Source organism: Opisthocomus hoazin, chromosome 22, assembly GCF_030867145.1.
Source record: "Opisthocomus hoazin isolate bOpiHoa1 chromosome 22, bOpiHoa1.hap1, whole genome shotgun sequence".
NCBI lineage: Eukaryota > Metazoa > Chordata > Aves > Opisthocomiformes > Opisthocomidae > Opisthocomus > Opisthocomus hoazin.
In genome coordinates, this window is record NC_134435.1 from 1,209,732 (window position 1) to 1,225,506 (window position 15,775).

At 53.7% G+C, this 15,775-nt stretch overlaps 1 protein-coding gene across 2 annotated transcripts in view; it reads left to right on the plus strand.

Annotated features, from left to right (window-relative positions):
* The first annotated feature begins 14,215 nt into the window (after nt 1–14,215).
* NR3C1 (nuclear receptor subfamily 3 group C member 1) overlaps nt 14,216–15,775 on the plus strand; it is a 70,942-nt gene continuing 69,382 nt past the window's right edge. Inside the window, exon 1 of one of the 2 annotated variants that reach the window (XM_075441390.1) lies at nt 14,216–14,387. The gene's annotated coding sequence lies outside the window, so the exon portion shown is untranslated. Of the gene's footprint in view, nt 14,388–14,793; nt 15,007–15,775 lie in introns of those variants that run through there. The other variant, XM_075441389.1, reaches the window with a different exon arrangement.

Below are 15,775 nucleotides of genomic sequence, written 5' to 3' on the forward strand. Positions count from 1 at the left end.
CGACTTTTCAGTGTTGGCAGTTTAAGGAATCTGAAAATTGAATCCATCCATCTGGCACTGGGAAAACAAACAACATATTTGTCTCTGTACTCTCTTTTCACTCCCATGCTTAAGGATCCTCAATGCAACTAAGTAAATGTGCAATGGTAGGGGAAGAGCAGGTTAAAATCACTTGTCCCTCAGTTTATTAGCTAGGTCATGTTCGAAAGGGATGTTGTGAATTATTTACCAAAATATCTCCTGTAGTCTTCAGTGTTCAAAAAATCATAGAACATCTGAAAAGATGCAGTTGGTAAAATAGCATGAAGTGGTCTGAAAACGTGGGGTCAGTCTTGTTCTCTCCCATGCAAGGCTGCGTTTCTTGACGTGGAGTCATCGGAGCCATGGAGGGCCCCAGGCTTTCACCCACGCGTGTATCTCAGTGTGTCACGAGAGACTTTTTCAAGAGAGGATAAGAAGTAGCAGTCCTGTTCCAAGTTAATTACTTAAACCACGGTAATCTGATGACGCTCGCTAAGGACTCCACCGATGCTCAGAAGTGATGCTATCGTTTGCCCCACTTCACCCATCCCCTTCATCACGATTCCTCCACCATTTGACGGGCTGGTGAAGATATTTTGTCATCACTTTTTTGTCCTTGTAGATTGGGGAGGAATACCGGGCAATACGGGACGGTGTCTCACCGGTGAGCCCGACTTGTCCCTCAGTGAGCTGTGCCTAGCAAAACGCAACAATCCAATTCTCCTCTCCCACCTGCGGAATGAGATGGTTTCAGGAATTCATTTATCTCTGGGCCTCCTTTCTTCAGTGACAGTTCCCACATCCCCTCAAGGCTGCGTGCACTCTGCTGGACGTGGGTTTATATACAATTTCTTTCACTTTTCTGGAAGAGTAACAGATATTTTCATCGGGAAAGCTTTGCTTGCGGCGAGCAGGTCCTGATGCCCCGTGTGCACGTGCTCCTTGGGGCTCCGAGCTGAAAACTTTACGTGCTCAATGTGTGCAGCTCCACAGTGGGAAAATGCAGAGCTTCGCCCTGTCTGAGGGTCTGGCCCGTGTTTCCTCCCTTTCTTTCATCCTTTGCGTGGCAGTGAGTTTCTTCACTGGCCGTCTAAGCAACAGGCGGGTCTGCACGTACAGGTTTGAAGATGTAGCATCCTCCAGTACTGAAGGATAACCCTGACATTGCTTCTCTCTAGGGAAGGTATTTTGTCCTTCAACAGAACGAAACCACATCATTCGGGTACTGATTGAATTCTGAGGAAAGCAGCAGGCAACTGAGGTTGTCAATTTTTATATGTATGTTCAGACCAGTTGGGGATTGATCACTCTTCACCTTGCTAAATGAGAGAAATCTGTAGTGTTAATCTTTATCAGAAAAGCTATAAGCACACTAGACAAATTATTTTCATTAAACTCCCTCCCCCGTCTATAACCTTGGTCACATAATCAGGAATGAAAATCATTATCTATTTCATTCACATCTGCTATTAATTTTTTTGAAACCTCCTTTAAATCTGATTAGAACTTCTCATCTCAGCCAGACAAGTTCTGAACTGAAGGCTAAAATGTATCAGGTTAGCTTGGTAACTCACTAAATATTTTTATCATCTCTTCTTAATTGAATTTGTACACTGATTTGTGTTCCTGTTCTCCCGACCAGCTGTGATTCACTGTTTATGAAATGCCAAGGGTACGAACGCAGTGTGAGGACCCTGGCAGCAGGCTGCCGTTCCGGTTCACGCGGCCCGTCGCTCCCGGCCCCTGCGCAGGCAGTTTGCCGCGCGCGACTCCAGCTCTTCCTCGCCACCCCGCTCGAGCAAGGCTCTTTCTTCACGACCTACAGGGAATGTTCTCCGAGACGTTAACTCTGGAGGACTGGCCTCGTGAGCATCACGACTTTTGAGGGAACATCCCACTCGGCCAGTGGCAGTACGGGGGTAACGATTAGGCTGTTTAATGCGTTTCCTTCATCTCCTCGCGAGCATCCCCGTTGGTCTGCACGGCCTCGGGGTGGCCGGAGCAGCACGGCAGCAGCTAGAAAGCGCAGACGCATGGGAACGCGCCGGGCTCCGCTCCGCAGCGCTGCGGTTTCCTGTTCCCTCTGTCAGTCATTTAGAAAGGTCTCTCAACAAAAATAGTCCCCGGTGCCCCCAGGGAGATGCCTTCCCACGCAGTCCAGCAGCCTGGAGAGAACCCCAACGCCGGGGCCGGGGCTGAGCGTCCCCCCGTCCAGAGGCACAGCGGGCTGGCTCCTCGCGCTGCTGGCTTCCGAGGGAGGACAGAAATAACCCGCCGAGTTTCACCTTCGTGCTGGGTGACGAGAGGGATGGATGCTCTTGGATACGGTATGGCTGTGTGGAAATATCTTAATAAGGCCACGAGAAGCTCCCGCACGGGCTGACCTAGCGCTGTAGGCACGACCGTCCCGCTGGAGCCGGTGGCACGGCGGCGGTGGGGGCTGGGAGGCAGAAAGCCCCCGTGCCCCGAGCCAGCTCTGAGTCAGGCTGATCCCAGCCACGATGGCATTTGCTGTCATCCGGCCTCTAATTTTCTTGTCTCTCTATCTCGGCTCTTTGAGGGCTACAGGCATAACACCGTTTTGGCAAGGAGACCATACTGTAATGCCTTTTTTTTTTTGCCTTTTGCCATTGTTTCAAGCCTTGTGCCTTGTTAAGCGGTAATGGAAGAAGTCAAGTACTGACCTTTTGCATAAGCACGAGAGAGCCTTTTGGGGCAATGTATTCACCTCTGACGATTCCTGTAGTCTCTACAGAAGTCTGTATATAATTTACAGTTGATAATCTGCTCTTTCCTTCCTCTTTGATGGCAACTGAAAGTTATTCTAGAATCAGTATTTATTGTTTTCTTAATATCTAGTCTCTAGTCTCTACCTTCTGTGGCTCACAGAGCTTCACAATTATAAGCTATTATAGATCTTCTATTAGTCTTGTGAAGCAGTGCAAGTTTATCGAAGGAAGATCTGAGGCATCAAGCCTCTCTGCCTTCAGCTTCATCATTCAGTGCATTCCTCCCACTTTCAAATGCTGTGCCAAAGAGATGTGACCAGCACGGCGATTCCCGAGTTGTGCATCTGAAGGCAGCAGACAGGGGGTGAATTTCTCACCGCATCCCCTCCTGGATCGTGTTAACTGCTCACATTTTCCTGCCAAGCCAGAGCTACTCGGCTCGCTGTGGCTGCCCCACTGGCAGCTCTGGGCTCTGTCCCAAGGGGTCCCAGGCAGTGGAACCCTCCTCGCAGGAAGCAGCCTTGCTCAGCCACCGGCGATTCCCACCCCCTTCTCCGCATTTCCAGAAGGAAAGCCTTGGGAGCGCAGGGGTTTCATGCTTCTTAGTCGCATGCGTTCACTTGGTAGCACCCTCTTGAACTGCTCGTTTCCTCTTTCCCTTTCCCACTTCTCCACATCACGTTCTCTTGCACGACACCAGCCGCTCTCCAGCAATGCCTCGGGGAGGAGCATTCAGCCCCGCAGTGCCCTGCAGCAGCACTGGGGCAGCCCCGCTACGCCAGCCGCCGGCGACCGACCGCATTAAATGCTGCAACCCCCTGCGAGGCGACGCCGCGGCTCCTCCTGCGCACGCACACGCACAGCCTGCGCCGAACAGCAGCGTGCTGTGGGGGCCAAGGGGGGTTAGGCTGAAGCAAACAGTTTGATGGTTGTGCCGCGCTGCGATCCTCCGGTCCTGCAGCCCTCTGGAAGCTCGTTTGGAATCATGGTCGATTGTGTCCATCCTGAGTTTCTGTTTTTTGGGGTTTGCTCCCTGGTGTTATGCTCTCTCTGGTTTGTTTTACTTTGCACTCCAGAAATGTGTCACATCCCAAATGGCCTTGATCAGAACCGTGAGGCAGTCAGCATTTCCCTTGGCTCTCCCAGACGAGCCACATGCGCACTGCGAGCGCTCGGGGTGCTTCGAAGAGACCCTGCCCACGGAGCCAGGCGACGCTGCAGGGCTGCTAACGCCCGACGTCAGCGTTTGGTTGGCATCCGAGCATCTCTTCTAGACAAATGATGTAGCAAGGCTTAATATTTGACGGCTCAAAGCACCTAGCGGGCTTCAAGGCTTAATATTTCACCGCTCACAGCACCTAGCGGGCTTCAGCTCCTCGGGGATGCAGCAGCTTTCCGAACCAGGGAGGTGCACAGCGGGGGCTGCCAGGCTCCAAGGTGCATCCCACGGCGAGCTGGGAGCTGCACGTGCCATGCCGGCGCGGGAGGGAAGCACCCGCAGCCGCACCAGCCCCGTCCAGAAACACCTGCGACCATTCCTGGCCAGTAATACGCCCCGACATCTCTTCGTCCGTGGTAAGCCCCGGAGACCACCGCCCTCGCAGGACTTCTGCCCTCCTGCAGCCCCTCCCGTTGTGGCTGTTACCTGCAGACTAACGAGGGGTTCCACACCAGACCTGAAAAAACAGAGAAATCTTGTTTGGCAGGAGAAACAAGTTTTTAGAGAGCTTTGCGTTGATCCAGGAGGGTCCAAGTCTGCGGTGTCACTGGTGTTTCTAACCCACTTCACTAGCGTACTCTCGCGTAGAAGTTTGCAAATTCAGGAGTTTAAATCCTGCAAGCGAGTCTGTGCTTGGGCAAAACTTCTGATGCCTCCCAGTCAGCCAGGACCTGAGACCTGCTCTCGTCTGTCTGCAGGGGTAAGCCGGGCTCGTGTTCTTCTCCGCTTGACCCCGGTGATTTCCTCCAAGCTGCTCCAGCTTCGCCCTGACGCTCCGTACAGCAGAACTGGGAGTCGTCTGCTGGGTTTTAACAAAAGGTCAGCTTCGTTCCTCTACTTTCTATTTCTTGCTACTTCAAGAAAACATTCACGTAAGACGAATTGAGCTATCCAGGGAAAATGAGAAGATTCGTTAAAGGGTCCAAAAGTGGTTAAAATACAGAAGCAAAAGGTAGGAAGCAATAGGTCAGATGTGCACAGATGTGCTCCGCAGCGCAAACCACAGGCTGCAAGCCGAGGCGCTCCCATCGCCTCACCCAGCCCCGCCGCTGTCACACGGCTGGAGGAGCAAAGGATGAGCCGAAGGTGGCTGCTTTCAGGCGATTTCTGAACGAAAAGAAGGAGAGGCTCTGCTCTTTAACACGTTTGAAGTGAAACTGCTTCTGACAGAGTTGGCTGTTCAGTGCATCTGCGCGTGCAGGGTCCGCTTGCGAGCCTGGGTCTCGGTGCCCCTGGCGACGTCAAAACTCTCAGGTGGCAAAACAAGCACCAGCTCTGCGGGGCTCTGCATTACCATAGCGTCCGGGCTGTCTGAACTTACCTTACTGCTGCATTCGGGACAATATGATTTTCTTTTTATTTGTCTTTATTTCTGGCACTGCAATTTCAGCACCAATTTCTGCGAAGTGAGACTGATGCCGGGTATAATCTTACCAAGCAAATATCTTTTTAGGTCTTTAGGGCTTTTATTAGATCTCCCAACAAAACTCACAGATGCAGCCTGCTTAAAACTGCAGTCCTTTAGAAGTCATACTCCTGTAAATACCGTAACAATAAACCACAGGGAGTAAGCGAGACGGAACACGAAGCACAAGGACAACTGTCTCCAAACACTTCTTGCATAAGAACTGAAAAGCTCGAGACCTTGCACCAAATCCATTTACACTGCGTTCTTTTCTTGTTTCAAGAAAAAGCATTATAATTTTCATGTCCCATCTCCTTACTTAACTCCCTACAAATTCTTCCATTTCAGGTGTGTGATATTTCGGAAAAGATTTTAAAATCATTTCTTCATACGTAGTAGCTACTGCAGTTCAAATTCTTCTTCCCTTTGGCTCCTGGGTCTGGCTCAGACTCTAAATTAGGACCCATCTGCGGAACTAAACGTGGCAGAGTTTGGAATTATGTTTTCAATTTAAAGAGGTGTCACGTCTCTTGCAGTGAAGACGGATGTTTAAAAGGTACATGACATTTCATAAAACACGTTTTCAGTGGTAACGTTTCTCTTTTGCTTCTACCTTTTCTCATATATTTCACTCATGAGTCTGAGCTGCGAACTTGCACAGTGTCGCATCCCGAATTCCTCCTCGTTAGTGAACTCAGGTGCATATAATTCTGTTTTATTGCTGACAAGCCCTAAATTTATAGAACGTGATTTGAAATCACGAACATGGGAAGGTGTGACTTGCATTAAAACAAAGTGAGGATGAGCCCACCGTGCTGTGCACCCCTGCTACGTACCCGCCCTGCAGAACCGCGCCGTACCACACACGTCTGTTTGCTCAGACTCAGCACGTCGGTACCGCCGCTGCCTTGGAACTGGGTGCTAATTTGCCCCTTGCAGCACCATTACCACTAAAGCATTCCGGAGCAAACGAAGGAACATCAGATCCAGCTTTTTCTCATTTCCACTTGACTGACTCCTAGTACACGGCAGTTCACGGACTCCTCGCCAAAACTGTGAGCAAGGCCAGGTAGGGCTGGCCCACCTAGGTAACGTCCACCTGTACGAGAGCACGGCTGAGCCAGGACGGCTCCGCAGCAGCCCGGGGAGTTCCCGCATGGATTTCTTTGCCACGCACGGGTGCCGGACCCGCCCCAGCACCGCAGAGCAAGGCATCGCTCCCAGCCCCACGCTCCTGGTGCCAGCATCCTTGCCGTGCGGGCTCATGAGCTTGCAGGAGGTGCAAACCCCCGCGCGCACCCCGGCTCCCTGCCGCAGGGAGCAGCCGTGGCGCTGCCCCAATGCGAGGAGCCCGCGCGACCGTCCCGTCCCGTGGAGGAGATGCGCTGGGAGTGCCACATGGCCCAGACCGCAGTGGGAGCTGCGTGTCCCTGGCTGCTGATTTTTATTGGGCATTGTGTTGCAGGAAAAAATACTGGTGAAATCAAAGGGGGTTCTTTTCTTGCAGGCATCCTGTAATTAGCTGAAGTTTTCTTTTCTTCATAGAGAGGTCTTGATGCATAAAACAAAAGTTTCCTCTTCCTTGCATGTTGTTGCCAGATGTTTCTGCAAAACTTAAAAACAACAGAGCTATTTGTGTGTACATACATATGACTTCACCCCGCTGCCTGTCTCACAGTGCTCCTCCTCCTCCTCAATTAACCCCACTCTCCCCCCGTTTCTGCGCAGCGCGTTGCCATTGTCTGTTTGTCACAGCACTTCAGAATCGCAGCCATTTGGTGCAGATCTGTGTCCGAGCATTCAGAAAGGCTCCACAGGGCTGCAACCTCCCCAGATTAATTTCCAGTTGCAGTTATGATTTTCATTTTACACAAAACAGCTGCAGAAGAAAGCAGCCCTCCATGTTTTGTCAATATAGACCCAGAGACGGGCGGATTCTGGGCGCACAATTGTTCTTATGGCTCCAATAAACACCGAGGGCCAAACTCTCCGCTGATGGAACTAGAAGGAGGTGATAGCACGTTCTGCCAGAAAGAGATTTAACCCCGTGTGGGGCTTTATCTGTTGGATACAGGCTTCGGCTTTTTCCAGTTTATGCTGAAGCTTGGAGGTGTGTTTTCTGCAGGCGTCAACCGTGAGCTCTATTTCATTGCATCGTTACACACAGCTTTTCCCTCTGTACTCTTGAAAGATTTTGCTCTGTTTGGGTGTGAGCCTGAGAAGGACCAACAGGCTTGACCGGCCCTGGTTACCGTTCTGCACTTCTCTGCATTGAACGCTGACCACCACTACGTTGCAACTAGCGATGTCCGTGCAGCCTGTCACTGCCCACTCTTCCTAATTAGCTGGTTGACGTGTCTGCTAGCCTCGACCTAATCACAGCTGCAGTAAGCTAACGCGTGCCTGGAGAGGCTGGCAGAGCCCCGTGCCCCACGACATCTCCACTAAAGGCAGGGAAGGTGGAAGATGGCTGCGGTCTGGGGAAGGATGTGTCAGACTCCAGCGCCGGGAGAGGGAAGCAGAAGGACTCCAGAGGGGACATCTCCTGCTCTCTAAGCGCTACGTGGAGAATGAACTCTCTGGGAGAGAAGGGCAAGAAATCAAGGAATTCAAGATGAAGCTGATCAATACACGTAACAGGGAAGGATCCTGATGGAGAATGGCAGGGTTCAAGTGGAAGGGAAGGACCTGGTGGGAAATCAAGTATAAAATGTGTCAGTAGAGCAGAACGGAAGGACTGGCACAGGAAATAAAGACAGGAAAAAACATGAAGAAAGTAGAAGAAATCCAAAGAGTGATTAACCTAAAGAGGCTGAAAGAGGGCATGGCACAGACCCTCTGTGCCTCAATCTATGACTACTAAAGTTAATAGCAAGAGCACACTTAGACTGAGTTCGGACCCAGGAGTCCCCTCCAACAAATCAGTTTGCAGTCACGAGGATGCTGCTCATCGCGTACTGGTAAGGAAGCGTGCTCCTGCGCCTGTGGAAACAGCAGCTGGGGAACAGCATTTTTCCACTCTGGCTCGGCTGGAAAACTATTGACAGGCTGCAGTCGCTGGCTGAATGACTTTGATGTATGTTCAAGTATTAAACAAAATGACTTACAAGCTGATAGGAAACAAAACTGACCTCCTTACAAGACAACTGAGATCTTCAAAGATTTGTGTTTGTGAGGAGCGTTAGACACTGAGCATGTCACTGCCTTTCTGTAGAGAGCCAACAGATTGCAAGGGGAGGAAGAGTTCTTCCTACCAAATTGTAGCTTCACATGAGCTGTCTTTGATGCGCGGCTACAGAATTAGCATTTCATGGGAAAAGGCAACGCAACCCTTACTTTTGGAAGTACTTCCAAGTAGGCTTAAGGACTTTGTGATTTGTTATGTGAGGACTTCATGTAGTATTTATTCCAAAAGTGCAAAGTCTTTGTTCTGTACAATTCTGAACAATCAACTTCCAGTTCCTGATATCTCTGCAAATATTTATTTAGTAAGATTTTATTTCATCGACGTGACTTTTGGTCACTGGTGCTGCCATGTCCTTGGTTTGACTAAATTCCTTCCATTCCCCGTTGCTTTTGGTACATTGCTCTTGTTCTTCAGCATCTGCTTTTTTCCTTTAGCTTATCTCTATTAATTGCTTCAGGGATCAAAGACATCATTCGTGTCCTTTTCAGCACTTTGAGTGAAATACTGGTGCATCAGTCCCTTAGCTTGCAGCCTTCTCTGTCCTGCCAAGGTAAAGCACATCCAACCAACGGAGCCTGATCTCCATTAATTGCTAGCACCATTTCATACACTAATTTCATGAAGGTTACAGAGAAACTTGTCATTACTCTATTCCATGAGCACATCACTTCATCTGGAAAAACTTCAGTCTTTTTTTTTTTCCCCCTAGCCTGCTTCTAGCACTAGAAATGATTTAGTCCAGATCCACAGTGGCCTATATACGTCTGCCAGCAGGGACCCGTGTGTCAGATGTGTTCTCACTGGGCCTGTCAGCAGTTCGTAACCAAAGAAATTTCCCCATACTGTAAACGCACTTGTGTATGATCATTTTACAGTCGTTTGTTTCCTTGAGTCTGGCGGGGGTTAATTTTTTTCCCAGGGTGACTCCAGACCCTTTTTATACCTAGCTGCTTCCTGGGGATCGCGCTCTGCGCGCTCAGTTCAGAGTCACACGCAGCACGACCTGCCTGTCGTCGGGTTCTCTGTGCTGTGCACGCCAGCCCGCAGACAGACGGACAGATTTCTGTCTGCATCCGGCAGCCACCAGAGATCCCTTCGGTGCTTCCCAAGTTCCTTCCCGACATTGGGTTTGGAATGCTGTACGCAAACCTGGAGTCGGTTCTCGGCTTCCATGAGTCGCCAGATCTCCTCTTACAGACTCATAATTACGTTTTAACAATTTAGTACTGGTCTCCCCTTAGATATATATTATAATGTCTATATTTAGCATTTGTTAAGGTTGAGGGTCATTATCTTTGCAATATTATTACATTGTGGCACAGGAATGTGTAGTCATTTATCTGTTTTTTTAAATCTATTTTATGCTAATTCATACCACTCTTCCCTTCCTGTGGCTCCACAGAACTCCCGGGTAAGCTGGATACTCACCAGACCTGCAGTCTGAAATCTGCTTTCAAAATTAGGCATCGATCTGTAGCCAAAACGTTCGCTGTCAATACACTGCGGTAGCTGGAACTGTATTTCAGCCCTTCTCTTGATCCTGCTTTTTCAGGAGGTTTATTAGTTCTTCCTCAAATTCAGATGTCCTAGCTTGTGGAAATCATTATTTCCTCAATTGTCCAAATATGTTTTATTCTTTACACAGAATACTAATACGTATGCCATTTGTGGACATTTTGAGATGGACAAAAAACTCCTGTGTTCGAAGCCTTTGGTCTTTAGTTGATTAACTATTCATCTGTAAAATAGCCACCGTATTTTTATGGTGATTTTTATGGTGCATAACTTGTGCGTTTAGAAGAGAATTAGTGGAAATTTTGAAAAAAAAAACAAAACAACAACAAAAACAAAACAAAACAAAAAAACCCCACTTCACCTCTAGATTTTAAGAGACAATCTCCAAATTACCTTTCTGCCCAGGCTAGCAGAAAATAATCGACCAATGCCAACCTTCTGTGGAAGGCACGGTCTCGAGATTGGCAGCAAACAGGAGTCAAAGCCACAAAAACTGTCCCCCCAAACAGAACCTTTTGCCTATGTTGACACTGTCAGCAGGGTGGAGAAATCCTGCGCTGGACTGACGCGGGGTGAGACGAATCACGGATGCCGAGGCCGCAGGAAGAATTTTCTTCACGTTTTTTCTTCCGGCGCCCGGCGCGGTCCCTGTGGTAAGGGGCAGAGCAGCCGAGCCACCGCCGGCCGTGCGCTGGGGCAGGACGGGCTGCGCTTGCTGATCAGGACATCTTGGGATCGGGGTTGGGAAAACGATAATGGAAGATTTTGATGACACTGTTTGTCACAACAGCGTCCTCACTTCTGAAACCCAACAGCGTCTTCACTTTCACCTGAACACAAGCTTTTATGCATTTTAAATGTGACTACAAACCAGGCTGAACTCAAGGAACAGAGAACTCCTACTCTGTAATCGAAGCATTTTGAAGGCTGATTGTGTTCCAGGAAGAGTTGTCAATGCCCGTTGTTCAGGAAATCGATAGGTTTTCAGGGAACAAAGTACTCGGCGGCATAACGCAAGCCACAGACTTCCAGCCAGTCAACCTCATCACCTGCTAAGCGTTTGGCTGAACAGGAGAAAACATTGCAAGTCTTATAAAGCCTAACTCATGTCATATATGTTTATAAACTAGCAAAGATGGGTTTTGTTCATCTCTGACCATCATCATATAACGCCTTTCAAGCTGTTATGCCCAGGGCAGCACGCTGCTGTCGTACAGTGTCAGCCCAAACACGCATGCCTACCAAGCGTTTACAGGGCACTTCTCTTCGCCGCGCCGGGGTGCCGCGGGGAACGTCGCCGGCGGGAGCAGCACGGAGGGCGCGGGTGTGCTGGGGCGGTTCAGCCACGCAGGACAGCCCCCGTGACCCCAGAAGGGTCTGCCTCGTGCCCTGTAGCAGCGTCGTCCTCTGTCACTGCCGTGCGTGGCTCTGCGGGCTCCGCGCTAGCTCTCTTTCAGTAGCACCCGTAGCTAAATGAAGTGAGCATCAGCAATATTCTTTTCCCAGGTTTCTAGCCTAGAAGCAGACAATATCTGAGGTTTTTCACCTGCTCAGTTCAACACAAAACATTTAAAAGGGAACAAATCTAAGAGACAGAATGTACTGCAGCATCTCGAAGACAACAAACAAATCTAACTTCACATTTGAACATGACCGGTGCTACGCAGTTCACCGACAAACCGTGGGTTTTACCAGCCGCGGCCTTGCGATGCACGCTGCTGCGCTTAGCAACAGGTGAAAGGCCTCCTCCGGGAGAGTGGGAGCGCGAGTCGTGCTGCCCTGGCCACATCCCGCTCCCGCACGTGCCGCACTCCGCCCTGCCTCCGCTTTCCCGGCGTGAAAAGCCGGCGCGCTGGCCGCTGCTCGCTGCGTCGCACCGCTGCACGCTGCCCTGGCTGACGCTGGCGAGTGAATTCTGTGCAGCCACCTCGGATCGGGTCCTTTGGGATAAAAGGCGATATTAAGACATGGAATTATGCATTAGAGAAGGGACGTCCTACCCATTACTGTGCAAACCCAGCTGTAATTAAGCAGCCGAGTGTGTGTTTATAAAGAGGTTCTCATCCAAATGTCTCAGAAATAAACAGCTTTGCTACCCAATTTCCCTCAAACTGCCGACAGCGAGGTGAAGCTGGCGCCCGGCGGTGCGACTGCTCTCCTCCCGCCCGTACCCGGCGCTGAGCCCACCGCATTCAGCGGCCGGAGGGGTTTCTGCGGCAGCACGCTCCCGGAGCCATACAGCGAAGCAGGTTTCCCGGGGACAGTCCCCGCAGCGCGTCGGGATCTCGTGCTGCCAGGGACGCTCCTGCCCTTACTGAGCACCGGGGACCTCTGCACCGTGCCCGTGCCCGGCGCCAGGGATCTCCCAGCGCCTGTGAACAGGCCGACTTCCGCGGTTCTGCTCCCCTTGCGTGGGAAGCAGCGTTTCCTGGGGGCTGTCAGTCCGCCGCATCACGCGAGCAGCACCAGGAGACACTTTTGAGTGCTGTTTTACACACATCTTCCAAAAACGCATTAGACTAAGGGAGATTGCAGAGGACCCTCTAGAACTTTTGGAACCATTTTTCATAATTTGTGAAACCTGCACGAACATTAAGCGAGCGCTGCGTGCATTTATTCGTCACTCTTAAAGTAAACTGGTATCTTCCCAAAGTCAATGTGGCATGCGAAAAACTCATAACTTCAAAAAAAATGAGGGCAGGTTGGTTGTGCTTTGAAATCAGTGCTTTTACTCGGCCTTGCCTTTGCTGGTAGGAGAATCCCCAGGTCTCCCAGGTCGGCTTTCAAACAGCTGGAAAGACAAAAATACCTTTCCTTGGTGAAACCTGTATCACCTGCAGTGATTTCTCGCCTTTGGAGAGGCTGCCTGTCCACAGTCCCAGCGCAAGCTCTCTCTGGCCGTTACCCCTCGGGCCATTTAATTGCCCCAAATCTTCACAAACGGACAACGGCCGCCCCTCTCCCCGCCGTCAGCTCCAGGGAAAGCAGAGCCGGGAGCGCAGCTCGTCCCGCACCGGCGGGCAGCCCCTTCCCCCCGGCTCTTCCCCCGCCTCTCCGCGGCAGCGGAATTCTCTCCTTCGCTGTTTTACTCCATCGATACGCGTAACTCCCGCTCCGCTCCCGTGCTGATTTCTGCTCTGCTGGGGGTGTCCCCCCAGCTCCGACGCCTCCGCGGTCCGAAGCCATCCTCAGCGCACAACCCGGTGGCTTTTTTTTATTATAAAAAAATTTATAAAAATTCTAAAATCTGTTAACATCTCAGCGAAGCGCTCCCATGATTTGTGGAGTTTACTCGTATTTTGCAATGAAGACATCCGTACTTCCACTTCCGTAGCACTTGCTACGGGACACACGCGGGGCTCCCCCTCCCTGTCCCCCCGGTGTCTCTTCTCACCCCCCCCCCCCCGGTTATTTTGAGGCGTTTTGGTCTCTTTTCACGGGTTTGCGCTCCTCCCCAGCTTCCACCCCCTGCAGAGCTGCCCAAGGCCGCCTTCCCACGGCTTCCCCCCCCCCTCCGAGCTCGGCCCTTGCCCGCGGGGGGCACCGGCGGTGCGGGGCTCGGGGGGGGTCCGGGCCGCTCCCCTCGGGAGGAAGCTGGGGAGTGGGAAGGGGAAAGGAGCGGGGCGGCCCCCCCGGCGCGGCCACCCCCGCCCGCTCCCCGGCCCTCGGCGCTGCCCGGGGGGGGAGCCGGGGCCGTCGGGGGGAGCCGGGGCGGAGGGCGGGAGGCGGCCGGGCTGCAGTTGCCCGCCTCAGCCAACAGGTCGCACCGTTCCCCCTCGCTGGGCCCGGTGCGGGGCGAGGGGCGGCTGCGCCGAGCCGGGCCGGGCCAGGCCGGGCCGAGCGGCGGAGCGGGCGCTGCTGCCGCCGCCCCTCTCCGTGCCGGCTGTCCCCGCGCCGGCTCCACTCCCTCCGCACGTCGGGGAGGCGGGGGGAGGGAGGGAAGGAGGGAGGGAGGGGGAGGAGGCCGCCGCCGTCGTCCTCCATTTTGTGGCGGGGGCAGAGCGGTGCCGAGCGCGGCGGAGGGACGGGGCGGGGAGGCGCGGAAGGGGAAGGCGGCGGGTGAAGTCCACGGAGGGAATTAGCGCTAATTAACGGAGGGGGCGCCGCGGCGGGAGGCGGGGCGGGGTCTCGGCCGGGGTCTCGGGCCGGCGGAGGAGGAGGAGCGGGGGGAGCGGTGCTGGCCGCCGCCGCGGCCCCCGGAGGGGCGGCTGCTGACTTCCTCCGTCCTCCCTCCTTCCCGCGCCCCTCGCCGCCGCCCCCCGCCATGGCCGTCGGCGGCTGAAGGAGCCCCAGCGCCCTCCCCTGGACGAGGTAAGGGGGGCGGGCGGGGGTCCCGCGGGGGTCCCGCGGGGCGGGCGGGGGTCTTGGGGGGGGGTTGGGGGGAGCTTCTCCCCGGAACGTTCCCGGCGGGCGGCGGCTCCCCCGCAGGAATGCCCCGAGCCGGGGGGGGGGGAAGCCGCGCCGCGCCGCCCCCGGAGGGGTCCCGGGGGGGGGCGGGAGGGGGCTCGGCGCGGCGCGGCCTCCCCCCGAGGTGGAGGCCCGGGGCCGCGGAGCGATGGCCGCCCCCCGCCCTCCGTCCGCCCCCGGCGCTGGGCTGCTGCGGGGGGAGGCGGTGCGGGCGGGGGGTGCCGAGCCCCGCTCCCCGCCGCGGGCCGCTGGCGTTCGCGGGAGGGGGTGTGCCGGGGAGACGGCGCAACAGGTCCCGGCAGATCGCGGCGAGCGCTCGGCTGTGGGCGCGATCCGGCCGCTGCGAGGGTTCCCAGCCTGGCCCCCCTCCCTCGGGCCGGCGCCTCCAGCTCGGCTCTGACACGTCTCCGGCGCTGGATGGTTCCCTGCCTGCTTTTTCTGACGTCGGGGAAGTTGTCAGATGGAATAGCTGCAGCTTTCCTCCCCTTCGCCTTCAAAAAAGAGAAAAGAAGGCAAAGCTGAGGTAGACAGAGGGGTTTTTTCTCTCCAGTCTCCGCCGTGAGCGGCCCGGCGGTGCCGTCGGGGTTTCGGGGGGCTGCGGCGGTGCCGTCGGGGTTTCGGGGGGCTGCGGCGGTGCCGTCGGGCGCCGTGTGCCGCGGTGACGGCTGGCAGGCGGCTGGCGGGAGCGCGGCTTCCCGGGACACCGGGCACGGCGACGGGGGGACGGGGCGAAGCGGGGACGAAGGACCGGGAAGGGTCTTGGCGCGGGACGCTGTCACCCCACGCGTGGGACTCTGTCACCGGGCCGGAGCTTGCCGGGGCCACCTTAAAATTTGTTGATGGAGGGAGTTTTTGTTGATAGCAGCCTTGACTTCGGCACACAGAGAGCAGCGGCATTGGTCGGCGGCCCGGAGAAGAAGATGGGCGGCAGAGCCGGCGGGTTTATGGTTGAGGCAACCATAAACTCTGTTTAATGGATAATTCCGTGGACGGGCTTTAATTTGGGCATCGCCTCCTTGGAGGGGCCGGGGGAGAGCGAGCGGGTGGCTCCTGGCTGTTTGCTGTCAGCGTTAGGCCGTTGATAAACAGCGTGGAAAGTTTGCCGAAGAAGTTGCAGTTATTCTCGAAATATTTATGCTCTGTGCTGAAAATAGCTGTGGTAAATACAAACAGATGAAAGTTACCAGATTTGTTTTCGGTGTTGGAGGTGTTTGGACAATAGCCGTGAGCTGTTAAAGTGTTGGAAGCTAATACCAAGTCTGCTTTATTTTTAGCTGGCTTTTGTTTATGAA